Source organism: Triturus cristatus, chromosome 10 (assembly GCF_964204655.1).
Source record: "Triturus cristatus chromosome 10, aTriCri1.1, whole genome shotgun sequence".
Taxonomy (NCBI): domain Eukaryota; kingdom Metazoa; phylum Chordata; class Amphibia; order Caudata; family Salamandridae; genus Triturus; species Triturus cristatus.
The window spans coordinates 1,079,349,844-1,079,375,775 of NC_140593.1; positions in this window are offsets into that span (position 1 = coordinate 1,079,349,844).

The window sequence follows — 25,932 nt, forward strand, 5'->3', positions numbered from 1 at the left end:
CTTATGGTGAATGTCTTCGCCTAAAGAGAAATAGTACCACCGATAAAGATTATGAAAAAGCCACAAAAGAAGCTATGACCCGCTTTAACCCTTTCGATGCGCATGACGGAGCGGTTCCGTCATGCGCATCGGTCGCGCTGTGCGTATGACGGAACTGCTCTGTCACGGCCCCGCCCGCGCAACGAACCTTCAGCACGGCGTGGTAATCCGCGCCGCGCTGAAGGGGTTAAACAAAGAGGGTATCCACAGCGGATTTTAAAAACAGCAGTGACCAGGGCAGAACAACGCAGGAGGGAAGATCTTTTGAACAAACCTCCAAAGGAAGATAGTGAAGGCACAAGTAGATTAGTTTTAACCTTTTCCTCAGATTCAGGATATATTTGTGAGATCTTAAATAATCACTGGAAAATACTCTAGACAGATGTAACGATAGGTAAGAAAATAACCAAACAACCCAGCATTACCTATAGAAAAAATGTCTCACTTAAGGATTTGCTAGTGCACAGTCATTTTATCAAACGGGATGCCAATCAACATGATATTAAAGGCTCATATCCTTGTTTAAAATGCAAGGCATGTAAAAATAGTGCAACAGTAAAGACCTACACAATCCCAGGCAGTGAACATGTTAAAGTTGTCACCAAGTCACTCAACTGCAAGTCAGACTTCACAGTTTACTGTCTGGTGTGTCCGTGCAACCTACGGTATGTTGGAAGCACGATACACCAGATGAAGAAAAGGATTCTGGAGCACATGCGTGCAATAACTAAGAAAGACAGCAGCTATCCCGTGGCCAGGCACTTTGCGGAAATGCACAAAAGTAACAGCAATTTACTTAGATTCTTCTGCCTGGATCGAGTTCCACCTCTGAGAAGAGGGGGTGACTGGATAAGAACCCTCAGACAGTTAGAATCTAAGTATATAATAGAACTCTGCACCCTGACACCAAGTGGCCTGAACTGTGAGGAAGAAATGTGGGTACATGTGGGCTAGAACCATCAGAAACAAGGGAGGAGGAGAAGGAATGAAACATTAACCAAGTGGAGGTCAATTGCATAATGTGGAAAATCATGTGAATGTATTTGAAAGGGGTAATGTTTTAGCCTGTGTTTTCTAATATAATGAATTGAGAACAAAAGTAATTGATTTTTAATTTTATAGTTAGAAGGCCAGTTTGTATTTTTGTATACAGTGAATTATGGAACAATGGGATCATTGCTATTGATTAGTATGAGAACTTTCAGTAGTATCTGGGATCAGAATTGGATAGATGTCATCTACTCCTCAGGAACTGTTCGTTTTTAATATATCTTTTTGAGAAAACCATGGCTGGTTTTATTTTAAATAACACCGAAAAAACCTCTGTATGGCAAATAGAAGAACTAAAAGTTGGGATGTTGTGACAGAATTTGCCCATTCAGGGCTGAATACGATACAGTGTTTAATGAAATCAATTAACATTGGGAAGTCTGATAGGCTTTTGATGTATATATAAAAATTGCCCATCCAGGGCCGAATCCTGTAAGATGAAAGACGTGAATCTTTTTAACCCATACTGAAATGTATTTAAACAATAATGATTTGTATGGTTAATGGTTCTCCAGACTAGCCTAAGATGGCTGCTGGAAAAACCTAGTTGACTAAGGGGAAAATCTACGACCTAGTCCTCTTTCTGTCACAATGAATAACTGTGTGGAGGAAATGGTGTGTATAAAATTGAAAAAAACATTGTTTGCTTTGACATTGACGAAGGCCAGCATGGCCGAAATGCGTTTGTCTGCCGAGGGAGCGGAATAAAGCAATCTTGAAATTTTGGAGATGTGTGCGCCACGCTTTTTGTAAGAAAGTGCATTTGGAGAAATATATATATATATATATATATATATAAATATATATATATATATATATTTATATATATATATATATAAATATTTATATATATATATTTTCACACAAAAAACTAAGGTGTTACAGGGACGTTATGGTTAAGGTCAGAATTTACTCATACAGAACCGGCCATTATAGTTACCTGAGTTAACTATAACTCGGGCCCTCGCAATGCACTGCTTATGACCTCGGATATTACTTTACTCATGACATGATCAGTGACATCACTGATGACATCACTGATGACATCTCAAATGACATCACTGATGACAATGACATCTCAAATTACATAACTGATGACATCATCCAATGACTGTTTTTTCAAAAGTTTATGGGTGTTAATTATGTATACTAAGGTGTATTGCTGAATTAGTAGGTGTATGAGTGTCTGTATGGATGACTCAGTGGGTGCATGACTGACTGTATAAGTGAGTTATTAGGTGTCTCAGTGAATGCATAGGTGAGTGACTGGTTGTGTGAACATGTGTATCTGTCTGTCAGTTGATGTCTAAGTGGGTGTATGAGTGTGTTAGCGGGTACATGAATGGCTATATGGGTGATTGATTGGTTGTCTGACTACCTCTATGGTTGTCTGGGTGTCTGTGTGTGTGGGTTAGAGGGTGTGTGACTGCCTGTATGGATGAGTGATTGGGTGAGTCAGTGGCTGTATAGGGTACTGTGTGCATGTCTCAGATGCTGTATGGGTGAGTAAGTGTCTGTTTAGCTGTGTCTGTGATTGAGTGCATGTATCAGAATGGGTGCATAACTGGGTATGTGAAGGGCAGTATAGGTGAGTGGTGGGGTATATGAGTGACTGTATGCATGAGTGAGTGAATATGAGAGTGGCTATATGGATGAGTGTGTGCCTCTGTCACTAACTGTATAGGGGAGTGAGTAAGTGTTACTATTTGTATGAGTAAGTGGGGGTGTGTGTAACTGATTGGGTGAGTAGGTGGCTGTGTGATTGATTGTTTATGTGAGTGCATAGGTGTGTGATTAGTTTGATGGCAGACTCACTCAGTGTGTAAGTGCCTATATGGGTGTATGAGTGGATATGTCAATGGTTGTATTACTGAGTGAGTGGGTGTATGAGTGGCAGTATGGGTGAGCGAGTGGATGTGTGTGTAGATCTATGAATCAGTGAATGGGTGTGTAAATACTGGTATGACTGTGAATGGGTTTGTGAATGGTTGTGTGAGAGTGGCAGTGGGTGTATAAACGATTCTATAGGGAAGTGAGTGGGTGCATCAGAGATGCTGTAGATGCTGTCATCATTGATGTCATTTGAGATGTCATCAGTGATGTCATCAGTGATGTCACTGACTATGTCATAACTTAAGTGATGTAATATGTGAGGTCATAAGCAGTGCATTGCTGGGGCACGAGTTATAGTTAACTCAAGTTTTGTGGATGTATGTCGTTACAATGCACACTTTTACAACGCATGCACTTACAACGCATGCACTTACAACGCACAATCCATTACAACGCATGACATTACAACGCAGGACACTACAACGCATTTTTAAAAACTACCTCTACAACGCATTTCCATTACAACGCATACTACCTTTACAACGCATACCATTACAACGCATAATATTAAATTGCATTTAAGGTAAGTATTAGATAGTATAGGGGTAAAAATTACTATTCTAACTCCAGGGGGTGCAACAGTAGGGTAAGTGTTGGATAGTATAGGGTTAAAAATTACTATTCTAACTCCAGGGGGTGCAACAGTAGGGTAAATGTTGGATAGTATAGGGGTAAAAATTACTATTCTAACTCCAGGGGGTGCAACAGTAGGGAAAGTGTTGGATAGTATAGGGGTAAAAAGTACTATTCTAACTCCAGGGGGTGCAACAGTAGGGTAAGTGTTGGATAGTATAGGGGTAAAAATTACTATTGTAACTCCAGGGGGTGCAACAGTAGGGTAAGTGTTGGATAGTATAGGGGTAAAAATTACTATTCTAACTCCAGGGGGTGCAACAGTAGGGTAAGTGTTGGATAGTATAGGGGTAAAAATTACTATTCTAACTCCAGGGGGTGCAACAGTAGAGTAAGTGTTGGATAGTATAGGGGTAAAAATTACTATTCTAACTCCAGGGGGTGCAACAGTAGGGTAAGTGTTGGATAGTATAGGGGTAAAAATTACTATTCTAACTCCAGGGGGTGCAACAGTAGGGTAAGTGTTGGATAGTATAGGGGTAAAAATTACTATTCTAACTCCAGGGGGTGCAACAGTAGGGTAAGTGTTGGATAGTATAGGGGTAAAAATTACTATTCTAACTCCAGGGGGTGCAACAGTAGGGTAAGTGTTGGATACTATAGGGGTAAAAATTACTATTCTAACTCCAGGGGGTGCAACAGTAGGGTAAGTGTTGGATAGTATAGGGGTAAAAATAACTATTCTAACTCCAGGGGGTGCAACAGTAGGGTAAGTGTTGGATAGTATAGGGGTAAAAATTACTATATTATGCGTTGTAATGGTATGCGTTGTAATGGTAGTATGCGTTGTAATGGAATGCGTTGTAAAGGTAGTTTCTAAAAATGCGTTGTAGTGTCATGCGCTGTAATGTCATGCGTTGTAATGGATTGTGCGTTGTAAAAAATGCGTTGTAAGTGTAGTGCGTTGTAAAAGTTGCGTTGTAAAGGTTGTTCCCCAAGTTTTGTATCAGTAAAATCTGACCCTAACTATAACGTCCCTGTAACCTTTGTTTTTTTTGGTGGATTTCTAAGCTTTGGTTCATTCTATTTGCTAACTATAATGTCCTTGTAGCCTTTGTTTGTTTCAGTGAATTGTTAAGGTTTTTTAAATGCTAAACCCTAACTATAACATCCCCATTTTTTATGTGTGTAAAGTTCTAAAGTTTTTTTTACTAGCAGTCACGTTTGCAGAGGGTTGGAAAAAGGGAGCTGGGCCTCCAGCCAGCTCTCAGGAATTTTGCTGTGCAGGACTTACTGGAGGTACCAGGATGGCTTCTTGGCTCCCTTTAGTAGAGAGGTGTGGCTCACTGGTTAGAGGCGGCAGAGCCGTAAGCAGAGAATCGGCCAGGGACCAGGGTTCAATTCCCGACGCGGCAGGGTCGTGGACCAGGGTCAAAACGGACTTGATAATTCTCGCCTCGGTACCTACTCTAACCAGGAACACACTCGGCAACTCTGGGCATTAAGCTTACCTCATCTCTACAACGGCCCCCCACAGACGCCGGGGATGCCTGGTTTCACCTTGGAGATACCCAGAAAGGGACTATCTCACAGGGAAAACCAGGATGGGTTCCCCAGCGGTCTTCAGCGCCAGGATACTCCATGGAGTCACAGTGCGCTTTACAAGTACACCCACATTTACATTTACATTTACATTTACATTTACACAAGGTCCCTCTGGAGCTAAGCGGGCTTTATCCCACAACTAGTAGTGCACTGGGATGCATGTTTGCAGAGTGGTGGCGAAAGGGGGTGTGGCCTCTGACAACTTCTCGGCAATCCTGCTTTGTGGCACTTACTGGAGGTAACAGGAGGGGTATTTGGCCCCCAAGAACGTCCTTGGGGGTCAACTACCCCTTCTATTACCTCCAGTAAGTCCCATACAGCAGGATTGCTGGGATCTGATAGCAGGCCACGCCCCCTTTCTTCACTACTCTGCAAACACACCTCCTGATGCACTACTAGCCGGGGGATGAAGCCTCCTTGGCTATTGAGGGTCCTTGGGGCCAACTACCACTCCTGTTACGACCAGCAAGTCCCACACAGTGGGTTTCAGAGAGGTTTTCATTGACCACACCCTCTCTCTCCTCCACTCTGCAAACGCAACTCCTGGCTCACTACTATTTGGGGGATGAAGTCCCCTTGGCTCTTGAGGGTCGTTGGGGGCCAAATAGCTCTCCTGTTACCTCCAGTAAGTCCCACACAGCTGGATTGCTGAGAGGTGGTCAGAGGCCTCACCCCCTTTCTCCACCCCTCTGCAAATGCACCTTTTAAAAGGAAAAGGAGCCACACAACCCCCTCTCCAGGCCGATTTTGGCCCCAGGGACTCATCCCCCGGGGCATGGCCTCTCGTTGGGGACTGTGGGGGGAGCCAAAAGGACCCCACGGTTCCAGCCGGCTCCCACCTCCTGCGGGAGCCGGCATTGCTTTTTACACCCGGGGAGCTGCTGAAATGCAGCTCCCTGGGTTTTAAAAGCAAAGTGTGCTTTGCTTTGAGCAAGCAAGAGCACATTTGTTTCGCTATGGGATGGTGGGAGCACTGCTCCCGCCATCCCGTAGCAAACTGCAAAGTCCCTGGGGTGGGCACCCCGGAACATTGTATGAGATGGCCCTGGGGAGCCCAGAGCCATTATGGCTTCAGGAGGGGGGCCACGTGGCCCCCTTCCCATCCTAAAAATAGCCCCTGGGAGGTGGTGGTTCCTGGGGCAATGGGGGCATGAGTCTTGTCGACCTTTGAGCCTACTGAGCTGGCCTGCTCTCTCAAAATTCTTAAGTCCTTGAAGTCGGGCTCGCCAACTGACCCCTGCGCTACCAGACTTCTGGCCTCGGTTGCGGATACTATCAATCCGGAAGTTAATAATATCGTTAATATGTCTCTGCAGGAGGGTTTTGTTCCAGCTTCGTGGAAGCGGGCAATGATTCTTCCTCTTCTCAAGAAGCCATCTCTTGACCCAATGACACCGGGAAATTACCGCCCTATATCACTGCTGCCCAGCCTGTCTAAAGTCTGCGAGAAGATTGTCACCAAGCAACTGACAAATTTTGTTGAGGTGTCGGGTCTGTTACATCCGGCCGAATCGGGATTTCGTGCCTTGTTTAGCACCGAGTCTGCCCTGCTTGAGGTGACGGAGGCAATTCGTGAGTGTTTGGATACCGGCGGGAGAGCAGCATTGGTAATGCTGGATCTCTCCGATGCATTTGACACGGTGCCACACTCTTTGCTTCTGGATCGCCTCTCAGAGATTGGGATTTCTGGCTCAGTTTGGCCCTGTAACGAATCTTTTCTGGAAGACCGCTCACAGCAGATCTGGCTTCCTCCTTGTGTCTCGGCATCGTAGCGCGTAGCTACGGGTGTCCCACAGGGGTCATGCCTTAACCCCCTCCTTTTCAACATCTATGTTACTCCGCTGATTTATTTAGCGGAGTGTCTTGGGGTTAAGGTGATGGCCTATGCGGATGATACTCAGCTCCTGTTTTCTTGGGGTAGGGATGATGATTCAGTTTTGGCGGCTCAACACTGTCTCTCTTCGGTTTTTGGTTGGCTGGCTCAGGCACAGCTTAAATGTAACAAGGAGAAATCAGAGGTCCTCTTGTATGGTGTCTTTCCAGATAACTTTCGAGAGAGGCTATGGCCCCCTGGCTTTCCCCTGCCCAAAGCAATGGGTATTGCCGCAAAAAATCTGGGGGTTTGGTACAATGGGAACTTGTCCTTCTCTACCCAGGTTAAAAAGCTGGCTGGGACGTGCTTTGGCATTTTGAAAGCTTTGAGGAGGTTTTTACCCCTCCTTCCAAGACTGTCCAAAGAAAGGGTTTTCCGTGCCCTGAATGCTCGCTTGGATTATGCCAATGCATTCTATGTCGGCATTTTTGGCTATCTCCTGAACAAACTACAGGTCATCCAAAATTCGGCCGCCAGACTCCTGCTGGGCATATCTCGCAGGCGTAGTGTGCGGGCTCATTTGCGCTCTCTGCACTGGCTCCCGGTGGAGTCTCGTATAAAATTTAAAATTCTGGCCATTGCCCATAGGGCTCTTTATGGCCTGGGTCCTCTTTATGTTTAGAAGAGGCTCACTTTCTATATTCCTGCAAGACATCTGCGGTCCTCCTCCCAATTTTTGGTGCTGATGCCTAGATTTAAACGCCAGAGGCTAGGCGGGAGTTCCTTTGTGCGGAAGGCTGCACTGGCCTGGAATGCTTTACCCTTGGCGCTACGGAGCACCCAAGATTTTGTGATCTTTAAAAATACATTTAAAACCCTTCTCTTTGAATAATGTTCTGGCCTGTTGGCTCCTTTTCTTAGTTCGCGCCGGGACACTCTGCTGAGGAGCTGCGCGCGTTATAAATTGATCTAACATAACATAACATTAAGTATAGTAGCCCCGGGGATGAGGCGGTATCCTGGGCTGCGTAGGGGGGGCGGAGCATCCTGTTTAAATATAGCCCCTGTAGGTGGCGGCCCCCAGGGTGTGGGGGGCTGTGTGGCCCCCGCATTGCAGTTTATTACCCAGGGCTCTCTGGGGGTTAGAGCCCCCCACACATTTAATTTACATATAGCCCCAGGGAGGTGGCGGTCTCTGGGGCTGCCAGGGGCCGTGTTGCACCCCCTGCATTTTAGTGATTCAGCCATGGGGAGGTGGCAGTCCTCAGGGCTGCAGGGGCCCCCATGATTTTTTATTGCACCCGGGACCTGACCCACCCAGGGGCCTAATTAAATGAAAGACCGCAACCCGCGCTCCGTTTAAAAAAAAAAAAAAACAACGGCGGGATTTGCAGGTCCAACTTGACTCCTGCCATTTTTGTAAAGAAAATATGCTTTTTTGGCCCTGGCCGTCCCTGTGATACCCCTGAACAGGCCTTGGGGTTCAGGGTGTTTCTACCCTGCCTCCTTATCTTTTTTGTTTTAAACGTTTTTTCTTCGGACTTGGATTTACACCATTTAACACAAAAGAGTGCTTTCTGTACCAAGAGCTACCTTTTTGCCAAATTTGGAGTAATTCCGTTCAACAGTTCGTGCTGTAGCCATGTCTAAAGTTTCCAACGGAAATTAACATGGAGAAAAAGTGTTTTGGGACCTCCCTTTTTCTCAGCCCTCACTTGATGGATCACCCTGACATTTTTAAGACAGCAGCTGACCTGACAGACCCATTAGTTAAAAAAAATTCACAAACATTTGTCAAACAGCGGCAAAGTTATTGGCCAATCAAAAAACGCTCTTCCTATGGAAACTAGGTCCTAACTATAACTACCTCCTGGCGACCGCCCGTAGGTCATATATCTATCTATCTAGCGAGGAAAAGACTCCAACAATGACTGACTACTTCCACCAGTCGGGGCCGGTGCGAGGATCAGGCATTGGAACCCGACATACGTATTAAAGCAATCTACGTATCTCACGTTCTCAACAAAGAAAGACTCGCACTCCAGGATCGTGGTCTAGTGATTATTATTCTTAAATCAACAGCAACAAGGTGTTGACCACAAGGTCTTTTTCAAAGCCAGTTTGCATAGACAAAAAACCACCATTTTAAGGGTTTAGACATTAAGTGAAATAGAAGACAGAGACAGCATTTCCATTTGATGCTAGGCATAGAAAACAGACTCGCTACACGACCTGTTGTGACTTTCACATGGTGAGCATTTTGTTTAAATTCACCATAATTTCTAGCATTACAGTCTTGAATAACATGATTTCTAGATACTCACGTCCATCATGTTCACATGAAAACTCATAAACTTTTCAGTATTACTAATATTGCACAATATCAATTTCAATCGAAACATCAATTCATACAACAATTTCTATGAGCCTGTAAACGATACCATATTGCGGGGTGCAAACAGAGCGAGACCGTCTAAATTGCCCAGTCTCCTAATAACCAAAATAATTCCGGCCAAGTGGCCTTTTTTATTAACCGCCAAGCCCCCCCACAACCAGGTACCACTAGAACATGCCTAATAATAATAAGTCATGCAAAGTACATTTAAAGTAAAGGAAGGATATTTACAAGAAAGACAAAATACTATCCTTCATGAGTCGTGGATACCATGCAAAGAATTTAAACCAATTAACAGAATTTTTTTTTCCTTTTTTTTTAAACCATGGAATGCCAGGGGCCAAGACGTAGTGACCCCCCGGTCCCACCAACACCCACACTTCAACCCTACACTTATGAATATCATTCTCCCTAGCTACCAGAGCCCTGGTTCACTAGGCCACCTGTGAAGGTCTTTCAACAGTAAACATTATACCCCAGATGGGAGCCCCCACCGAGGTCCAATACATCACAGGGGAATCGAGATCACAAAAGGAGCCGTATATCAATTGGTCCAGGGAAACAGTTACTACTTATCCAATGTGGACAAACAGTTCTTCATCCTCTTTCATACCCGCAGGAGACTTGCTGCCCAGAAGGAGAATGTAACTTGACTCCAGCACTCTCAGTCGTTTCTCCCTGTCTCCCCCTCTCGGGCTAGCTTCCACTCTGTCAATGGCAAAGAAAGAAAACACATTACGATTCTGTTCATGACATTTCATCCAATGTCTTGAAGTTGAATAATTGACATCACCATTCTTAATTGCCCTTTGATGTTCAAGTATCCTTTTCTTCAATGGAAAGATCATGCTTCCCACATACAGCTTTTCACACGGGCAGACCACCACATACACACAGAAATCAGAGTTACAGTAGTTTATAAACTTTCTGATATCTAGCTCCGTTTGTGCCTTACTTTTGCCAAACAGTTGTTGGCGCTGCACACTACTCAACTCTTCGTAGGAGGAATAATATTCCATAGAATTTTTTGTCCACTCTGGATCATACAAAAGATATTGGAGACACACAGCTTACGGCTCTTCTCTTATTTATACTGAAACTGAAAATACTTTCCAGAGGAGCTCTTCTCCTTTTCGGATCCCTTGACGAAGCCCGCTACGGGTGAAACGCGTTGGCTGTATTGGCATCTACCATAAATATCTGAAATAAAGGATCAAATATTCAAAGACTTCCTCTCGTCTCATATGTACACGTCCAGCATCTGTGCTTTTTACACTTCAAAGTTTGTTTATGTTGCTTCTCAGAGTTTTCTGGCTTCAACTTTCTGACATCCCTCGTTTTTCCTGTAGGAAGGGGAAATGTCTTCCTATTCCTACTCCCTACACAGGCCTTGCAATGGCTACACTGTTCCCTCATATTTCCCATATAACTGTGTGCAAGCATGTCCTTCAAGGATCGCGCTCATCTGTAGGTTACCATAGGATGCGAGGATAAATGTGAGCCCACCACAGGGTCTACTTTGACTATGTGCCAATGTTTGTTTAGGGTTTTCCTGATAGCTGCTGACTCTGTGTCAAAGGTAGTAATCAGTCTAATCAGATTTACCTTCTGCGTGTCTTTTGTCCTTTTCACCATAAGCTCATCCTGTTCAAGACTGCCGCCTTTCTTTCAGCTGTTTTGAGTACTTTCATAGTGTAGCCCCTCATCCTAAACCTCTCAAACACCCTCTCCTTCTCCTTCTCATAGGCAATAGGGGTGCTACAATTATGTTTTTTCCTGATAATCTCACCGTAGGGGATACTCCACTTTAATTTGGGTGGGTGATAGCTGGTGGTGTGCAGTACACTGTTGCCAGCTGTTTCCTTCCTGCGTAACGTAGTCACAATTACATTGTTCTCAATCTGCACACATACATCCAGAAATTTCATTTGCACTTGATCACATTTATGGGTACATTTTAAATGTATGTCATTGTCCGCTATGCGTCTAAAGAAACTTTCCAACCTGGATTTGGTGACACTCCAAATTAAGAAAATATCATCGATAAAATGGATCCAAAAAACAATATTCTTTGTTAGATCATCATTTTCCTCAATTCAGACCACCTGTTGCTCCCACCACCCCATGAACATACATGCATATCTTGGTGCGAAGCAGCTTCCCATCGCAGTACCAACCTCTTGTTTGAACCACTTGTCCTCAAATAGAAATAAGTTGTTTTCTAAGCAAAACATAAGCATCTCTAACAACATCATTGAGTGATCGTATAGAACAATGTATTTGTCTCTAAAGAAATGTCTACAGGCTGCAATCCCCTATGGGTGTTCAATGCACTTATAATACATCAATAGTGGCCAGCCAAAACCTCTCCTGCCAGTGTATTCCCTCAATCTTATTTATAGAATCAGTGCAGTCCCTGCAATATGAGGGTATATTGAGGACATATGGGAACAGGAAAGAATCTAAGAATATCGATACATTCTTACGGAGGCTCTCATTGGCTGAGACAATGGGCCTGCCCGGTGGGTCTGATCTATCCGTATGAATTTTAGGCAACATGTAAAAACATGGTGCAACTGTTTTTTTCACATGAAGGAAACGGAACTCATCTTCCGTTAACAGTTCTCTTTTTGTCCAGTCCAGTAATTTTGTGTAAAAACAACTCATTGCTGTATCAAATGCATCCCTGGTTGACCGTGTGTATCTCCCTGATAGAATCACCTGTCAATCGGCCCCCTGTTTGTACTTGTTGAAGTGCCATAGTACAATGTTCCCTTTTTGTCTGACGGCTTTATAACAAGACTTAGATCCTTATGTAGGGTACCCAGGGCTTCTCTTTGTGTTAGTGTAAGGTTTTGTGCATGCCTATTTGTGTGTTGATCCATAATCCCATAAACTCACATACAATAATCACATGATAGGTGTCTAGATTAGCATGTGGCATGTTTGGATTAAATCTGGATTTTAGCTTGAATTTAGTGGTTACTGTCCCTCCTGTTTCAAGCCCCAACTGTTTTACCAGCTCATCTACTCTCTCCCACTCCACTACCTCTTCATTCAGTTCTGCTAAACTTGCAAGGAGATCAATATCTTTAAGGCATAAACACTCAATGTCAACAGCATTACTGGATACGCTCAATTGGTTTCTAGTTTTCTTTCTCTTCAAAAGGAACATCTTTAGAAGCTTTAGCTTGCTTACATCTACAAAGTCCTCAATTCTAGTCCTCCTATAGTCAAAATTTGATGTGGGGCAGAAAGTCAAGCCCAGTTCAAGGATTGATTGTTCTGCCTCGGTCACTTCATGCGAGGACAGATTCATTACAGTCAGGTTTTCCTCACACATCATTTCCTCTTCGGTTGCCGTGTTGTTCTCCTATGCGGCTTTGCGTCTTGGCGCTTGTGTGCTACCCTCCTTTTTTTCCTCCTCTTTCATTGTTCTGTCTTCCTCTTCCTGCATCCAGTGGTTTTGGTCTCAGAGTCTTGTTGGACTGTAAAAAACAATATTCTTCCAAGGATGTGAATGGCAATGCATCCCTTGTCGTATTTCCCGCTACATCCTCCAAGTCTGAGTAGATCTCCGACTCAGATTCTGATGTCACCAACTCTTGTTTCCTCAGGGCTCCCACTTGTCTGACTTGCCTTATGGCACCATCGTATTTCCTGCCAAATGTTAGAATTCTTCCACAAGCATAGTCCTGCTTGTCCCTCAGAAACGTCCGTCGTTTCTTTTGTTTTATTTCCTCATATTTATCCAGTCGTACATCCATCTGTTTCAGTGCTTCCTTGATTTCTTCCTGCACTTGGTGTTTATTAAGTTCCTCTTTTAATTTCTCAATTTCCTTGCAGGTTACTTCCAGTTTCATCCCAGCGTATTTTGAAAGTAGCTCCAACATGTTCTTGCAGGTCGCTGCCATCAGGACAGACCATTCCTCCAGCAGTTTGGAATTGGGGTTCTGATACGTGGGAGTGATCAAAATTCGTAAGCCACGAGGCACTCTGCCTATTTCAACATAATTATCCTGGGATGATACTTCCCACCATCGATTTATCTCCTTACGCTGTAACCTCTCATACTGTGCCAGCATTTGTTTCAAATTCCTACTGTTGCCATGAGTCTGTTGCCCCACTGCGAGTTCCTCAATGCCATTGTCATCATCAGTCTCACAAAAGAGGGATTTTGCCGCCTCCGGTCTCCCTGCTCTCTTCATGGTAGAAGTATGGATGCTAGTCCGACCACGGGGGCACCTGTGCCTCCCCCAGGCCCTTGGGCATTCATTTTGAAGCACATTATCCTGTCCACGAAGGCACTCTATCAAGCTGGTGAGGTACCCGTGCAAAATCCCCAACAAAGTCTCGAGGTTGTGGCATTTACGGCAGTGGACAGCCTCATCGCACACGTGTGCCCGCGTCTTGCGATTCAGCCAGCACTCACCCGTTCGCCGCTCATAGTTCACTATGTTCCTTTCGTGTCTCTGAAATCACCGTTGCGCGAAATGGGGTATGTGGCGGGAGTCAGATTGCTTGCGAGAAAAGACTCCGACAATGACTGACTACTTCCGCCAGTCGGGGCCAGTGCGAGGATCGGGCGTCGGAACCCAATATACGTATTAAAGAAATCTTCGTATCTCATGTTCTCAACAAAAAAAGACTCGGACTCCAGGATCGTGGTCTAGTGATTATTATTCTTAAATCTAAGGCAATGCGTTTCGACCACAAGGTCTTTTTCAAAGCCAGTTTGCATAGACAACAAACCACCATTTTAAAGTGTTTAAACATTAAGTGAAATACGTGCGCGCGCACTCCGCGATTTTTCGAAAAAAAATAAAATCTTTTTTTTGCCCTTGGGGGTCCTTCTGGGACCCCCTGACAAAGGCTAAGGGGTCAGGAACTGTCCACCCTGCCCCCTTTTCACGTTCTCCACCTTTGTTTTTCACCCCCTCAGACTGCGAGAGACAAAATGGCGGCCAACACTTCCTGGTTTCGACCGATTCGAATGTTTACCGACATCTAACAACCAATCAGAATTGCGCTCGCACAAAGCAGGGTGCGCGCACCGTGCGCGCACGGTGCGCGCGTATAGATATTTATATGCTTTTAAATGCTATTTTCTCAGGAAATACTGAACAGATTTACGCGAGACCTTCAAAAGGCACTTCCTTGACCTTATGGCTACCTCTCTACCAAATTTTATGTAATTCTGTTCAGCCGTTCGGGCTGTACCTTCGACTAAAGGTCCTATGGAAAAATGCATGGGGAAAACGCGTTTTGGGACCCCCCCTTTTTCTCGGCCCCCGCTTGACAAATCACCCCGAGGCTTTCAGGGTAGGAGCTGAACGGAGCGCCCCATTTGTTTTGAACATTTTGCGAGAATTCGTCAACCGGCGCCAAAGTTATTCAAATTAGAATTTTGAGATTTCCTATGGAAACTAGGTTGTAACTATAACTATCTACTCGCGACCGCCAGTAGATACTATATATATATATATATATATATATATATATATATATATATATATATATATATATATATATATATTCACTGAAAAAACCATAGGTTTCACACATGTTATAGTTAGCTGGACATTTCACTCGTGAAAAACCATTGAAATTCCCCCGTTATAGTTAGTGCAGGCAACTATAACTCACGCGACCGCAATCCTCTGCTCGGGGGGATTCGTCAAGCGGGGGCCGAGAAAAAAGGGGGGTCCCAAAACGCGTTTTCCCCATGCATTTTCCCATAGGACCTTTAGTCGAAGGTACAGCCCGAACGGCTGAACAGAATTACTTGAAATTTGGCAGAGAGGTAGTCCTCAGGTCAAGGATGTGCGTTTTGCATATATGGAGTCAATCTGTTCAGTAGTTCCTGAGAAAATTGCAGTTAAAAGCACATACATATCTATAGCCGCGCACCGTGCGCGCACCCTAACGTGCGCGAGCGTAATTCTGGTTGTTACATGTCAGTCAACGTTCGAATCGGTCGAAATCAGGAAGTGTCGGCCGCCATTTTGTTTGTTTTCAGTGCGAGAGTGGAAAAGGAAGGTGACGAACGTGAAAAGGGGGCAGGGTAGAGAGTTCCTGACCCCCTAGCCTTGGTCAGGGGGTCCCTGAAGGACCCCGAAGGCAGAAAAAAACATTACATTTTTTTTTTTTTAATCGCGGGGGTGCGCGCACCGATATATATGGGGTTATTCTTACCTGGTAGTTTTTACCACGCATATGCCTTTACCATACATCCGTACATGCCTTAACAAGGGAAATTTTGTAGTAAAGGAATGCGTGGTAAAGGCATATGTGTGGTAAAGACTTGCATAGTAGTGTCATGGTCATTGTAATGGCCACGTTTTAAAGCCATGAGTGGTAATTGCTTGTGTGGTTCCGTCATACATCCAAGTATTACTTCATGCGCTCCACAGTGTTGCTTTCACAAAATGCCACTGGTTCTGGCATTGTGGCGCCTCTCCTTTCAAGGCGCAGCGTTCACAGTGCAAGCACATTGCAAATTTGAATGCTGGGATGGAAGTCTGCTGTCTCTTATAGCCTTCTAACTCAGAATGTGGTCGTTTTTACAATCAGCTGATTCATGTGTCATTCATGTGATGTGTAATAGGTTGGAGGATTATGATATTGCGAAAAACACCCAGGCATTGCAAGGACATTCTGCATCCCTTGCATTGCAAAAGGTATGCAACATCACAACACCATGTAAAAATTGTTTTGTAACCAGCCAGCCTCTTTTGACTGTCGGGAGCCTGACGGTCATTAGAACAATGGAATGTTGGGAGATCCATTTAAGACAATGGAGTAGCTCCAGGTAAAAGCCCGGACCTTCACAGCTGTCGCCGTGAACAAAGGCCTCACAGAGGCTCAGTGAGGCCCTTATTTTATTGGTTGGAACATTCTGGTCTCTAGTGGGTGGCAGAATGATCCAATAGCCTTATAGCCCTTCATAGCTGGGCTTGTAAAAGGCCCTCTCCTAAAGCTGGAGTGGACCTTTAACGGTGGGCATAGCTCTCTTTGGCTTGCTTAGAGTTTGGTCACAGGGTAATGGAGAAGCTGGTTGTAGCTCAATGCAAACATTAACACATTCTTTGAATTGTGCTGTGATTGTTCTCTCAAATGTGGTGCAAGAGATAATCAACGTTCCCGGACCGAAAAGGACAATTTCACAAACTAAGCACAATGACTTCCTCGTGAGTATTAATGAGGCAGAAATAAGAGTGTGTCTCCCTGCAAAACTAGCAAATGCTGAGATGATGGTCTGTACAGGATGGCAGACTTCTACCCCATCATTTGTAGTCATAGTCGCAATTCAATGATTTGCTTACTTCATTGAAAATGTGACATTTTCTTGAAAGACTGTATTGACACTGTCATCGTTAGATGGTTATGGTGATATTGTTTATAATGGAATTATGGGAAATTGCAAAAAAGAGAAACACTAAAAACTCCAGGTGCAACACGAGAACTGATATGGGGGTGCTTTCCTAGTAGGTCAAACAATAGATGAGAAGAACAAAGGCTATCGAGTTTATAATAATTGGTGCACAGTTTGTTAATTAATATGATTGTGACACGTCCTACAGGTTACAGCTTAAGTCCGGCCTTGCCTCATAATATTGTTGATCACTGGTTCCCAATGTTGGTACTCTTCTTTTTTATGACAAATGGAGACCCAGCAGTTTGTTAGTGAGATGCTTAGGGGAGGTGTCTTGAGTGTATGATTGTTTACTGACTTGGGGAAAGGATCTTTCATAGCCCACTTTTTATCTCATGTATTTAGGAAATGTATGATTCTTCAGCTTCGGCTTGTGTCTTGGGCATTTAGGGCAGGGGTGGGCGGAATTTGCGTAGTCGCGCTACGCAAAACTCAGCGAAACGGTAAAAAATCTCCACCAGCACACAGAGTTCCGCGAACACGCGGAATTGCTTGTTCCGCCTGTTCGCGATGCTTTTTTCCTGTTTGCGAATGCTGTTTGCGTGCTCGGGGGGAAATATCTCGCGAACACGCATTTTGAAAGTGCAAACAAGCAAAAAATTCCGCAAAGCCGCTGATCGCAGAATTTTTGCCAATTACGCGCTCTCTGCGGAACATGAAATAACCCAAATTCTGCAAATTCCGCGAGCTAAATTTAGGACTAAATATTAGTCTTCATTCGTAAATTGGATTCACTTTGTCTAATTTTTTTACTCTGTGTGCGGCAGTGTAAGGTCTCTGTGTGCTGCAGCCAAGGTTATGTGCGCCAGGAACCAGACCGCGCGTGTGGGTGCATGGTCTAAAGAAGGGGGCGCAGCCAAAATTAAAGTGAAAGTGACTATGGGGCGCTTTTACACAAAGTGTATTAAAAATAAAGAAAGAAAGCTTTTGTAGCGCAGCCGCTAAAGTGAAATCGGTCGCGCTATGAATCAAATAAATAAATAAGCGCAGCTACACAAGTGAAAGCGGACCGCGCCGTAAATTAAATAAATAAGCACGGTCGCTGTAGTTAAAGCAGACTGCACTGGAAATTAAAAAGTATATGAGAAATGACATGATATAAAAGGTGTCGGCGTGCTGCGATGTCAAGGGTGGAATAAGGAAGAACATTAAAGAAAACAGTGCTCACCCACAAGATAAAGCAGACTGTGTAACAACACAAGTAAAAAGTCCAGTTGTTATGGGAGGATACAAATGCAGACAAGGCGGTACCAAGGAGGGACTACTAAGCCTATTCACAAATGGAAAGCAACGATTTCAAAAGGGCAGTAACAGGATGCAATTAAAAAGATGGGTGGGAAATGGGCAGAGCTTCTATGCCATACCTCCATACAGCATGCCTTGCAGAGCAGCACATGTGCTGCCCAGGCTCGAACTAAAGACAAACAGGCCCTTGGCCTAAAATGATACGGCACTGTGTGAAGAAAATGGGCACCAACATGAAAACAATGGCAGTGATATATGATAGCCCCCTTTCTGGGGTAAGGCTTGGTATAAATACTAGTAAAAGGAGGAGCCTCTCTGCCTCTTGCAGAAGCCTGGAGTGGTCTTGAAGTAAAAAAATAGAGTAAGCAACCACGAGTCATCAATGAGTATCTGGGTAAGTTTGTTACAGTGGATGGGTGTTGGAGAACTGTTTGGGAGTTCAGGATCTCTCCAGGGGGAGTGGTGTGTTAATCCCTCTACAGCACCTCCTCTTCAACTGCCTATTTCCTGCAAATAGGTGGTTTCATCCAGGGTTCTTGAAGCAAAGAGTCCCACTAGACCAAAAAGAGGGGCAGGTCTTACAGTACCATTTAGAGCGGCTTTGATTTGGCCATCATGAGCACCTCACCCTTGGGTGTAGCACTTAGTCCCACATTTGTTGCAATCCCTTTTCCAAGACCTAAAAGAAATGCAGCATGTCCAAAAGCACAACGTGTGTTTTACACATCGTGTTTTGAACTTGATGCATGTTTTTTTGTTGATGGAACACGGCCGCGGGCTGATTGTGGGCCTATGTGGAAATATTTCTGTTAATTGCAGCGCATGATCGTGCTGCGATTAAAAGTAATATTTTCACAAATGCCCACTATCAGCCCGCAGCCACACTCCATTAAGGAATGAAATGCAGCAAGTACACAAGCACAACGTGTGCTTTACACGTCATGCTTTTGAACTTGATGCATGTTTTTTTGTTACTGGAACAGGGCTGCGGGCTGATTGTGAGCCTTTGTGGATGTATTCCAGTTAATCGCAGCACCATCATGCGCTGCAATTAACAGAAATATTTTCACAATGGCCCACAATCAGTCCCCAGCTGCGCTCCATTATGCAAACAAGTGCAGCAAGTACAGGAGCTTCTTGTGCTGAATGCGAGCACAGGCTGCCAATACAATGAAACTTCCCTGCCCTGCCACTCCCGGCGACCCAAACGCTCTCCAAAGCTGCCAAGGTTTCAGATTGCTTAAGTGTGACATTTTCACAATTTCAGTGTAATTATGAGTGACATTCAACTACTATGAGTGACACTTCCTCACGAGCAACAATCAAGCAATGAAGACACAGAAACATATAAATACCAGAAATTACACTCATTGAACAACAAGAACTCTAAGAACTTGTACAACCTACTCACATCCTACATGATTTTACACCTCTTTTGACCACTGCAGCTAAGCTGACTCAGAAGGTCCAAGCACACGATGAAGGATAAGTCTGGAGCTCAGTGGATAATCAGGCAGGCAAGCAGCTTAGTTCCTACCATCACCATCTACCCTTGGATCGCTGGCAAGATAACACTTTACTTGTGCCTAAGTTTAAATACAATGTCAATGTTTCTCCAACAACACGGTGTTATCTCTGTTTGTGCTCTTGTGTTCTTTTATATAGGTTTGTGTATACATCTGACTGGCACTACAAGTGTGGCCCTGGCTGGCTATGGGATATCAGCTCTATAATGGCAGAGCACGAGTCTCCACTGGCAGATGACGGCATTTGGAGTGTCGACATGTCAGAGGAGAGAGATTTTGTTACATTATTTACAGATTCTTGCTGTTCCCTCTTAAGTCATGTATAAACATAATAAAATCTCAAATAACATAAGTCACTGCCACAGCTCAGCTTCTTTTATGTTTGCAAAGTGAACATCCTAGCTATAGGGTTCTCTAGCACTCTGGCTCCTGCCAGAGTAAACATCTATATATTGTTTCCTCACCCCTGGCCTGCTCTTATATTTCATGAAACCCCGTAAAATATCTCCACATCTGTCCTTCCCCATAATTGACAGTGAAAGCCCTTCCTGACAGTCCTCGCCCCCTCTGACTGCCGTTCTTGACACACAAACCAGTCTGAACCACTGGACTCCATGTGTTGTTGACATTTTCCATCAGATGTTTGCTTAAAAGGTCTTACGCCCATATCTCAAGGTTCAGTAGTTTTAAGACAAAACCTCCAATCTCAGCCCAGTGCTGCCCATTTAGATAGGTGTCGAAATTATCTCCGACCCCTTCTCAAGAGGCCACTATGGCACGTTCTGAACTGTACCGCAAAAAAGATGTGCAGAGTAGAAGGAGGGGAACTGGACGAAACGAGAAATGGAGGAATAGAATGAACAAAAAAAGATGAAAAGCAGTAAAAAAGAAAGAAAATAAGCCAGAAAGAGCACGAAAGAGAGCAATAAAGAATGGTTGAATGAATTAAGTCCTGTCTGAGGAGCGAGGGAGTCAGAGATAAGACAGGCAGAAAAGGGAAAGCCAGGCCGAGAGAAGAAGTTGTTTGAAAAGTACAGTCCGGGAGTTGCAGTTTCGCTATTAAGGTTGCATGTGTGGGTTCAGTCAGTGGTATGCGCTTTCAAAGCGCTCTTAGGTTACTTAAAAAGCCAGTACTGGCTAGGGAGTCCACATGACATGATCCCAGTCAGTAGCTGTGATCCCTTGCTGTGCTGTGTGCTTATCTGCCGCGCGAGTACACTGCTTTACATTGTGTCAGGTGACCCTGTTTCTTCTTACGACCTACCTGGCACTTGGGCGCACGGACATCTGGATGAGGGGGCACTGAAAGGCCGAATGTGCGCACGTTTGCACGCCCCATGAATAAACCTGTCTGTAGTGCCCTGGCGCCTTCTATCAAGATAGCAAACTGTCATCTTCAGGTGAACATGAACACCAGATGGTCCGGATAGAGCCCTCCCACGGGTGAGTTATATTGTATGGTCAGAGCAGATCCAGACATTTCTGTGGGGGCAGCAGAAGGGGCAGAGTCTCCGTTCTGAAAGGTCGCAATAGTGGATGTGCTATGCTTAGGAGATGGACAGCAGGGTGAGAGGTCTTTGCGGGGATGACTGAGATGAAGACGTGATCTCATTGGACTTGCAGGAATGATGACACGATGACGTTAGGCCATCATATTAGGCTGGTTTATTGACTGTCATGTCGGTGCTAGTAAATTTGAATGTGCCCCGCCAGGATGTCGCGGGGTGAATGTTACGTTTGTTGAAAGCCCAGATCGAGCTGTGTAAGTCAGCCCCCTGCTGCAAGCTGCTCGAGAGATCTGCTATGTGCGCACTTCACATAGGACAATGCGCTCTCAGGGTGAAAGAGGTGTGTGCGTGCGCACACACGCACGTTCGAGGGAACACTGCTTGTTTGCCTTATGTTTCTCATTTCTGAACTCCATGTTCAAGACTATTCTTCTCAAGTTTCTGCTTTAATTAAGATAGAGATTTGTTTTCATTATTTTTAATACCTTCTGTCCGACGTTTTGGCTTCAGTTCTTGGACTCTCAATTTAAAATGATTCTTCTTCATCTCAGTAACTGACTTAGTGTGACAATGAATACTAACTCGTTATTACCCATGTTTTTCTACCACTCATAGCGAACCTTAGTCTAGAGCAGAGGTCTTCAAACTTTTTGATGCAGGGATCCCCTTGTCAAACTCTTTTAGGTGTAAGGACCCCCTTCTGACAAAAATTTCTAGAACCGGATACTCATCATCATCAACAACTATCGACAACCATAAACGCCCCCAATTCCCACAGCAAATAATTATTACGATGGGGAAATAATATTGAACAGTGTTTAGCAAACCAAAGGCCAGTGAGCTTAGTGGCGTGGTCAAAGGTGCAGCTAAAAACAAAGGGCCTCATTTATGAGGAAATGGCATAGGGCAGCACCGCAAGCCTTCTTGCAGCGCTGACCGACGCCAATGTGAAAGGGCAGGAATGCACAGTATTTATGAAATACGGTTCATTCCTGTCCTTTTCACTTGCGTTGGCGCACAAATTGCTGCCTAGCACCAATATAGTCAGGATTGTTTTTGTACAGAAAGGGGCACCTCTCTTCACAAAAACAATCCAGAGAGGCGTTTTCCTCTTTCTATGTGAGCTGCAAAATGCAGCACTCATGGAAAGAGGAAAAAACAAGGAGGCGTAACGAGGAAAAATGTTTTCATTTCTCCTCGTAATGCCCCCGCTGGGGAGGCGCCCGTTTTTGGAGCTGTCCCAGGTTTACGTGATTTTGTAAATATGGCGCAGCATAAAAATCCATGCATGCTGCCACGCAAAGCCCATGGGACACCTTCTTGACGCAGAGTAAGGCAACGCAGTGACTTGTGCTGCTATGTCTTATTCCATATCTATGAGGCCATGCAAAGCCATGCAGGGTGACTTTGCACTGCCTCATAGGTATGGTTGAGACGCTTGCGCCACTGAAGCGTAAAACAAAAATTGATGTTCTGGCGATGCAAGCCTCTCATTAATAAGCCCCAAAATATTCTGTAAGTTTTTTAGGTCTTTCACCATCAGGTAACTACATATAAAATAATGGGCAGCATAAATTAAAAATACATGTAAAAAGCTGTTAGTGGGAAATGCACTGTAGTACATTATGAAACCTCTATTAGTTTATGCACTGCAGAGTTCTGTGTGTAACCAGAGAGCAACATAATTACATCTTGATTGGGGCAGTGGAGAATAAGGACGTGTATTTTTAGTGCTACAAGGTCACAGCCTGTGAAAGAAAGCACTGTGAATATGTAAGTCAATAATGTATACTTTCATTACACACAGTGTAAGATAGAATGCTGCAAAACGTGCAAATAGTTTTACGATTAGTAATACCAGAGCATATGTAATGCTTTTTTGTTTTACATAACTCTCCCTTCAACACCTCTTTAGGGGTACTAAGGGCTGCGTAAATGCAGTTAAAATTAAAAGAAAGCCATTCCCAGCCCAGTTGTTAAGTCTTTGCACTACCACTCAAAAATATATATACTTAGTCTTGGGAAGCAAATGTTTTGCTTTGTTAGGGACAAGCGAAGCTGGGGATGCGCGGCCCCCTTCCCAGGACTCCACGGCCCCCCTGGGGGTCGCACCCCACAGATTGAAGACCTCTGGTCTAGAGGTTCACATTTGACATCTTCTTTTCTTTCCTTCTACTCCACCTTTATTGGTTGCTCCTTCAATGTCTGTGCTACTAAAAATGTACAATGGGATGAAGATTTATCTGTATATGGCATCAAAATGTCTTCTGCTTAATCTCCAAATTATGTCAGATATACCAGACTCACATCTGTCAATCTCTGTTAAAATGCAGATGTAATTATCCATAGTAGCTTTGGTCGGATTGTACCACAGAATATCGAACACAGAAATATTGTGATATCAGGGCCACTAGAATTATGCAGCAGGGGAGGGCCAAATAATGCGGCAGGGTTGCGTAAAATATGTGGTAAGAAAAGGCAAATTATGAAACATAATGCAGCACATTTTTTTTATAGTATTAATTGATTGTTTTGCACTTTTTACACTTGTTAACACAGTCTGGGCATTGGGTGCACCTCATCTGTACCAGTTTAATGTCCAAATATAGCAGTAAGCAAAAGAAAGGTGACCCGTCAATTTTTGCAAAAGACCTTCCGCTATTCTGCAACATGTTGCAACGTTTTTAGTAATGTTTGACCCATTTGAGCAAGAAACAAAAGATTTTTGGGGGTAAAATTTGCAGATTATGCAGCAGATGATGGATTATGTGGCAAATGCAGCAAATCTATAACTATGTAAAAATCGCTGTGGCCACACAGTTGCATATTCCGGTAGCCCTGATCATAACATTGTAGACAAAATATGAAGGAACAAAATACTGAAAGGTAAGTGCATATAGAGGAAGATTTACTGTTCTTAAATCCACATCTACATACCTTGAAGATATGTATTGTCAAGATACAAATATGTGGAGTTAGGTATGCATATCTATACATACTTACCTTTTGACACTTGGCCCTCGATTTTCTGTTTACAATATTATTGACCCACGATATACCCTACTAGATATTGAGCATGCATACCCTTTTGCCACATTAGCGCCCTTACTATTCTCAAGATTTCTTTCCTCCCGATGATTTAGATAATAATGTCCCTATTTTTTCAGAACTTGGTGATTATTTAGCCTTTAAAGAAGTGTCTAGTGTCTATGATAACTTCTTGCAGGCATGGAGGACAGTCAACCAAGCAATTCCATTTTTTTTTTTTTTAAACAGACTTTTATTGAGTTTCATAAAATAACACATTAATCCCCCCGCCCACTAACTGGCCACCAGAGGAAGCCAGGATGAAGTATAACGGCCAGCCCGCCAATCTGAGTACAAAGTCACACCTCTCTTCCCATAAGGCGTCTGTAATGTAACGCAGTCCGTCCGCAGGGTTGATCCAGGACAATGGTGTGATGCAATAAAAAGACCCCCCACCCCTCTCCATTTCAAACTCCCCCACCAGAACCCCCCACCCCAACCACCCTCCCAAGCATGTCGCCAGCTTCTAAGTTATGCAAGAGGGCAATGAAGCCTCCCGTCCCACCTGTCAGACTTCCCATCCCGCAGGGCACAGCAGTGAGTGTATCAAAAGCACAGGAGGAAGCTGCCTATCATGGATCCAGTGCCCTCCCCTCGTCCTATACTCCCATGAACGTGAAGGGTTTCTCAAGGGCCCCGTGCCATATCTCCCTCATCAAGAGCCTCTTCGTCGTCTACAGCCGGATGTTTGAACAGCTCCAGGAGTGCCACCCATGCCCGGGCCATTTCTTGTGATTTCTCACTTCCATTACGCTGAGCCAAACGTAGTCTATAGTTCCATTCACTACCTGCCCATTTCACCATCTCCCTATTCCAGCACAAGAGACTAGGCCCCTGCCTCGCCTTCCAGTGGGAAGTAATTTCCCGTTTAGCCAGGACCAGCCCCAGGTCAATGAACCGGCTGGTGACCTTAGCTTTGGCAGTGTGCGGGAACCAATGCAACAAGCAGACCCCCGGTACCACCTCTAGCTCTCTCTTCATCACAGTTAGCAGCGAAGTCGTCACCTCCTGCCAAAAGTCTCCCACACGTGGGCAGTCCCAGAACATGTGGAGAAAATTCGCCCCCTCGTTGTCACAACGGGGGCAAGTGTCCGACCCCCCAAAATACTCAGCAATTTTACTAGGCGTGAGGTATGCCCTATGGAAAACATAGAATTGGATGAGCTGGAAGGGCGCATTTTGGGAACATTTCCATGGCTGCTCCACGATCTCCTCCCAAGTTTTTTCTGCAATGGGTTCCCCCAGATCCGCCTCCCACTTGAGTCGCAATGCCGTCAGGAGTTGGCGCATACCGCAAGTAATCCGCCGGTAGAGGCAGGTCACGCCTTAAAAGTACCCGCCGCCATCACTACATATTGACAAGCGAGAGACGTATCCGGCTCCACCAGTCCCTTTCGCCAGTGTTTCCTGATAGCCGCAGTCAGAGCTGCATGCAAGAAGAAGTCCCCCCGCGGGAGATCGTGGCGCTCTCTAAGGTCGTTAAAAGGGAGAAGATTACCATCCTCATAAAGATCACCTATTGCCAGAACTCCCGCCTCTTCCAAAGCCAACAACCGGCTCCAATCTCCCCCATGAGGCAACACCTCGCACATCCGCAAAGGGATCTCGGGCGCATAAGGGATCACGACATGCATCCTCCTGGCTAAACGCGCCCAGCATTGTCGTATCGTCCTCAAATCCGGTGGCACTGAAGCGCCTCTCATCGGGACTCGTAGCAACACACAAGACAAATGGTGCCAGCTCGGATCCGACCCACCCTGATC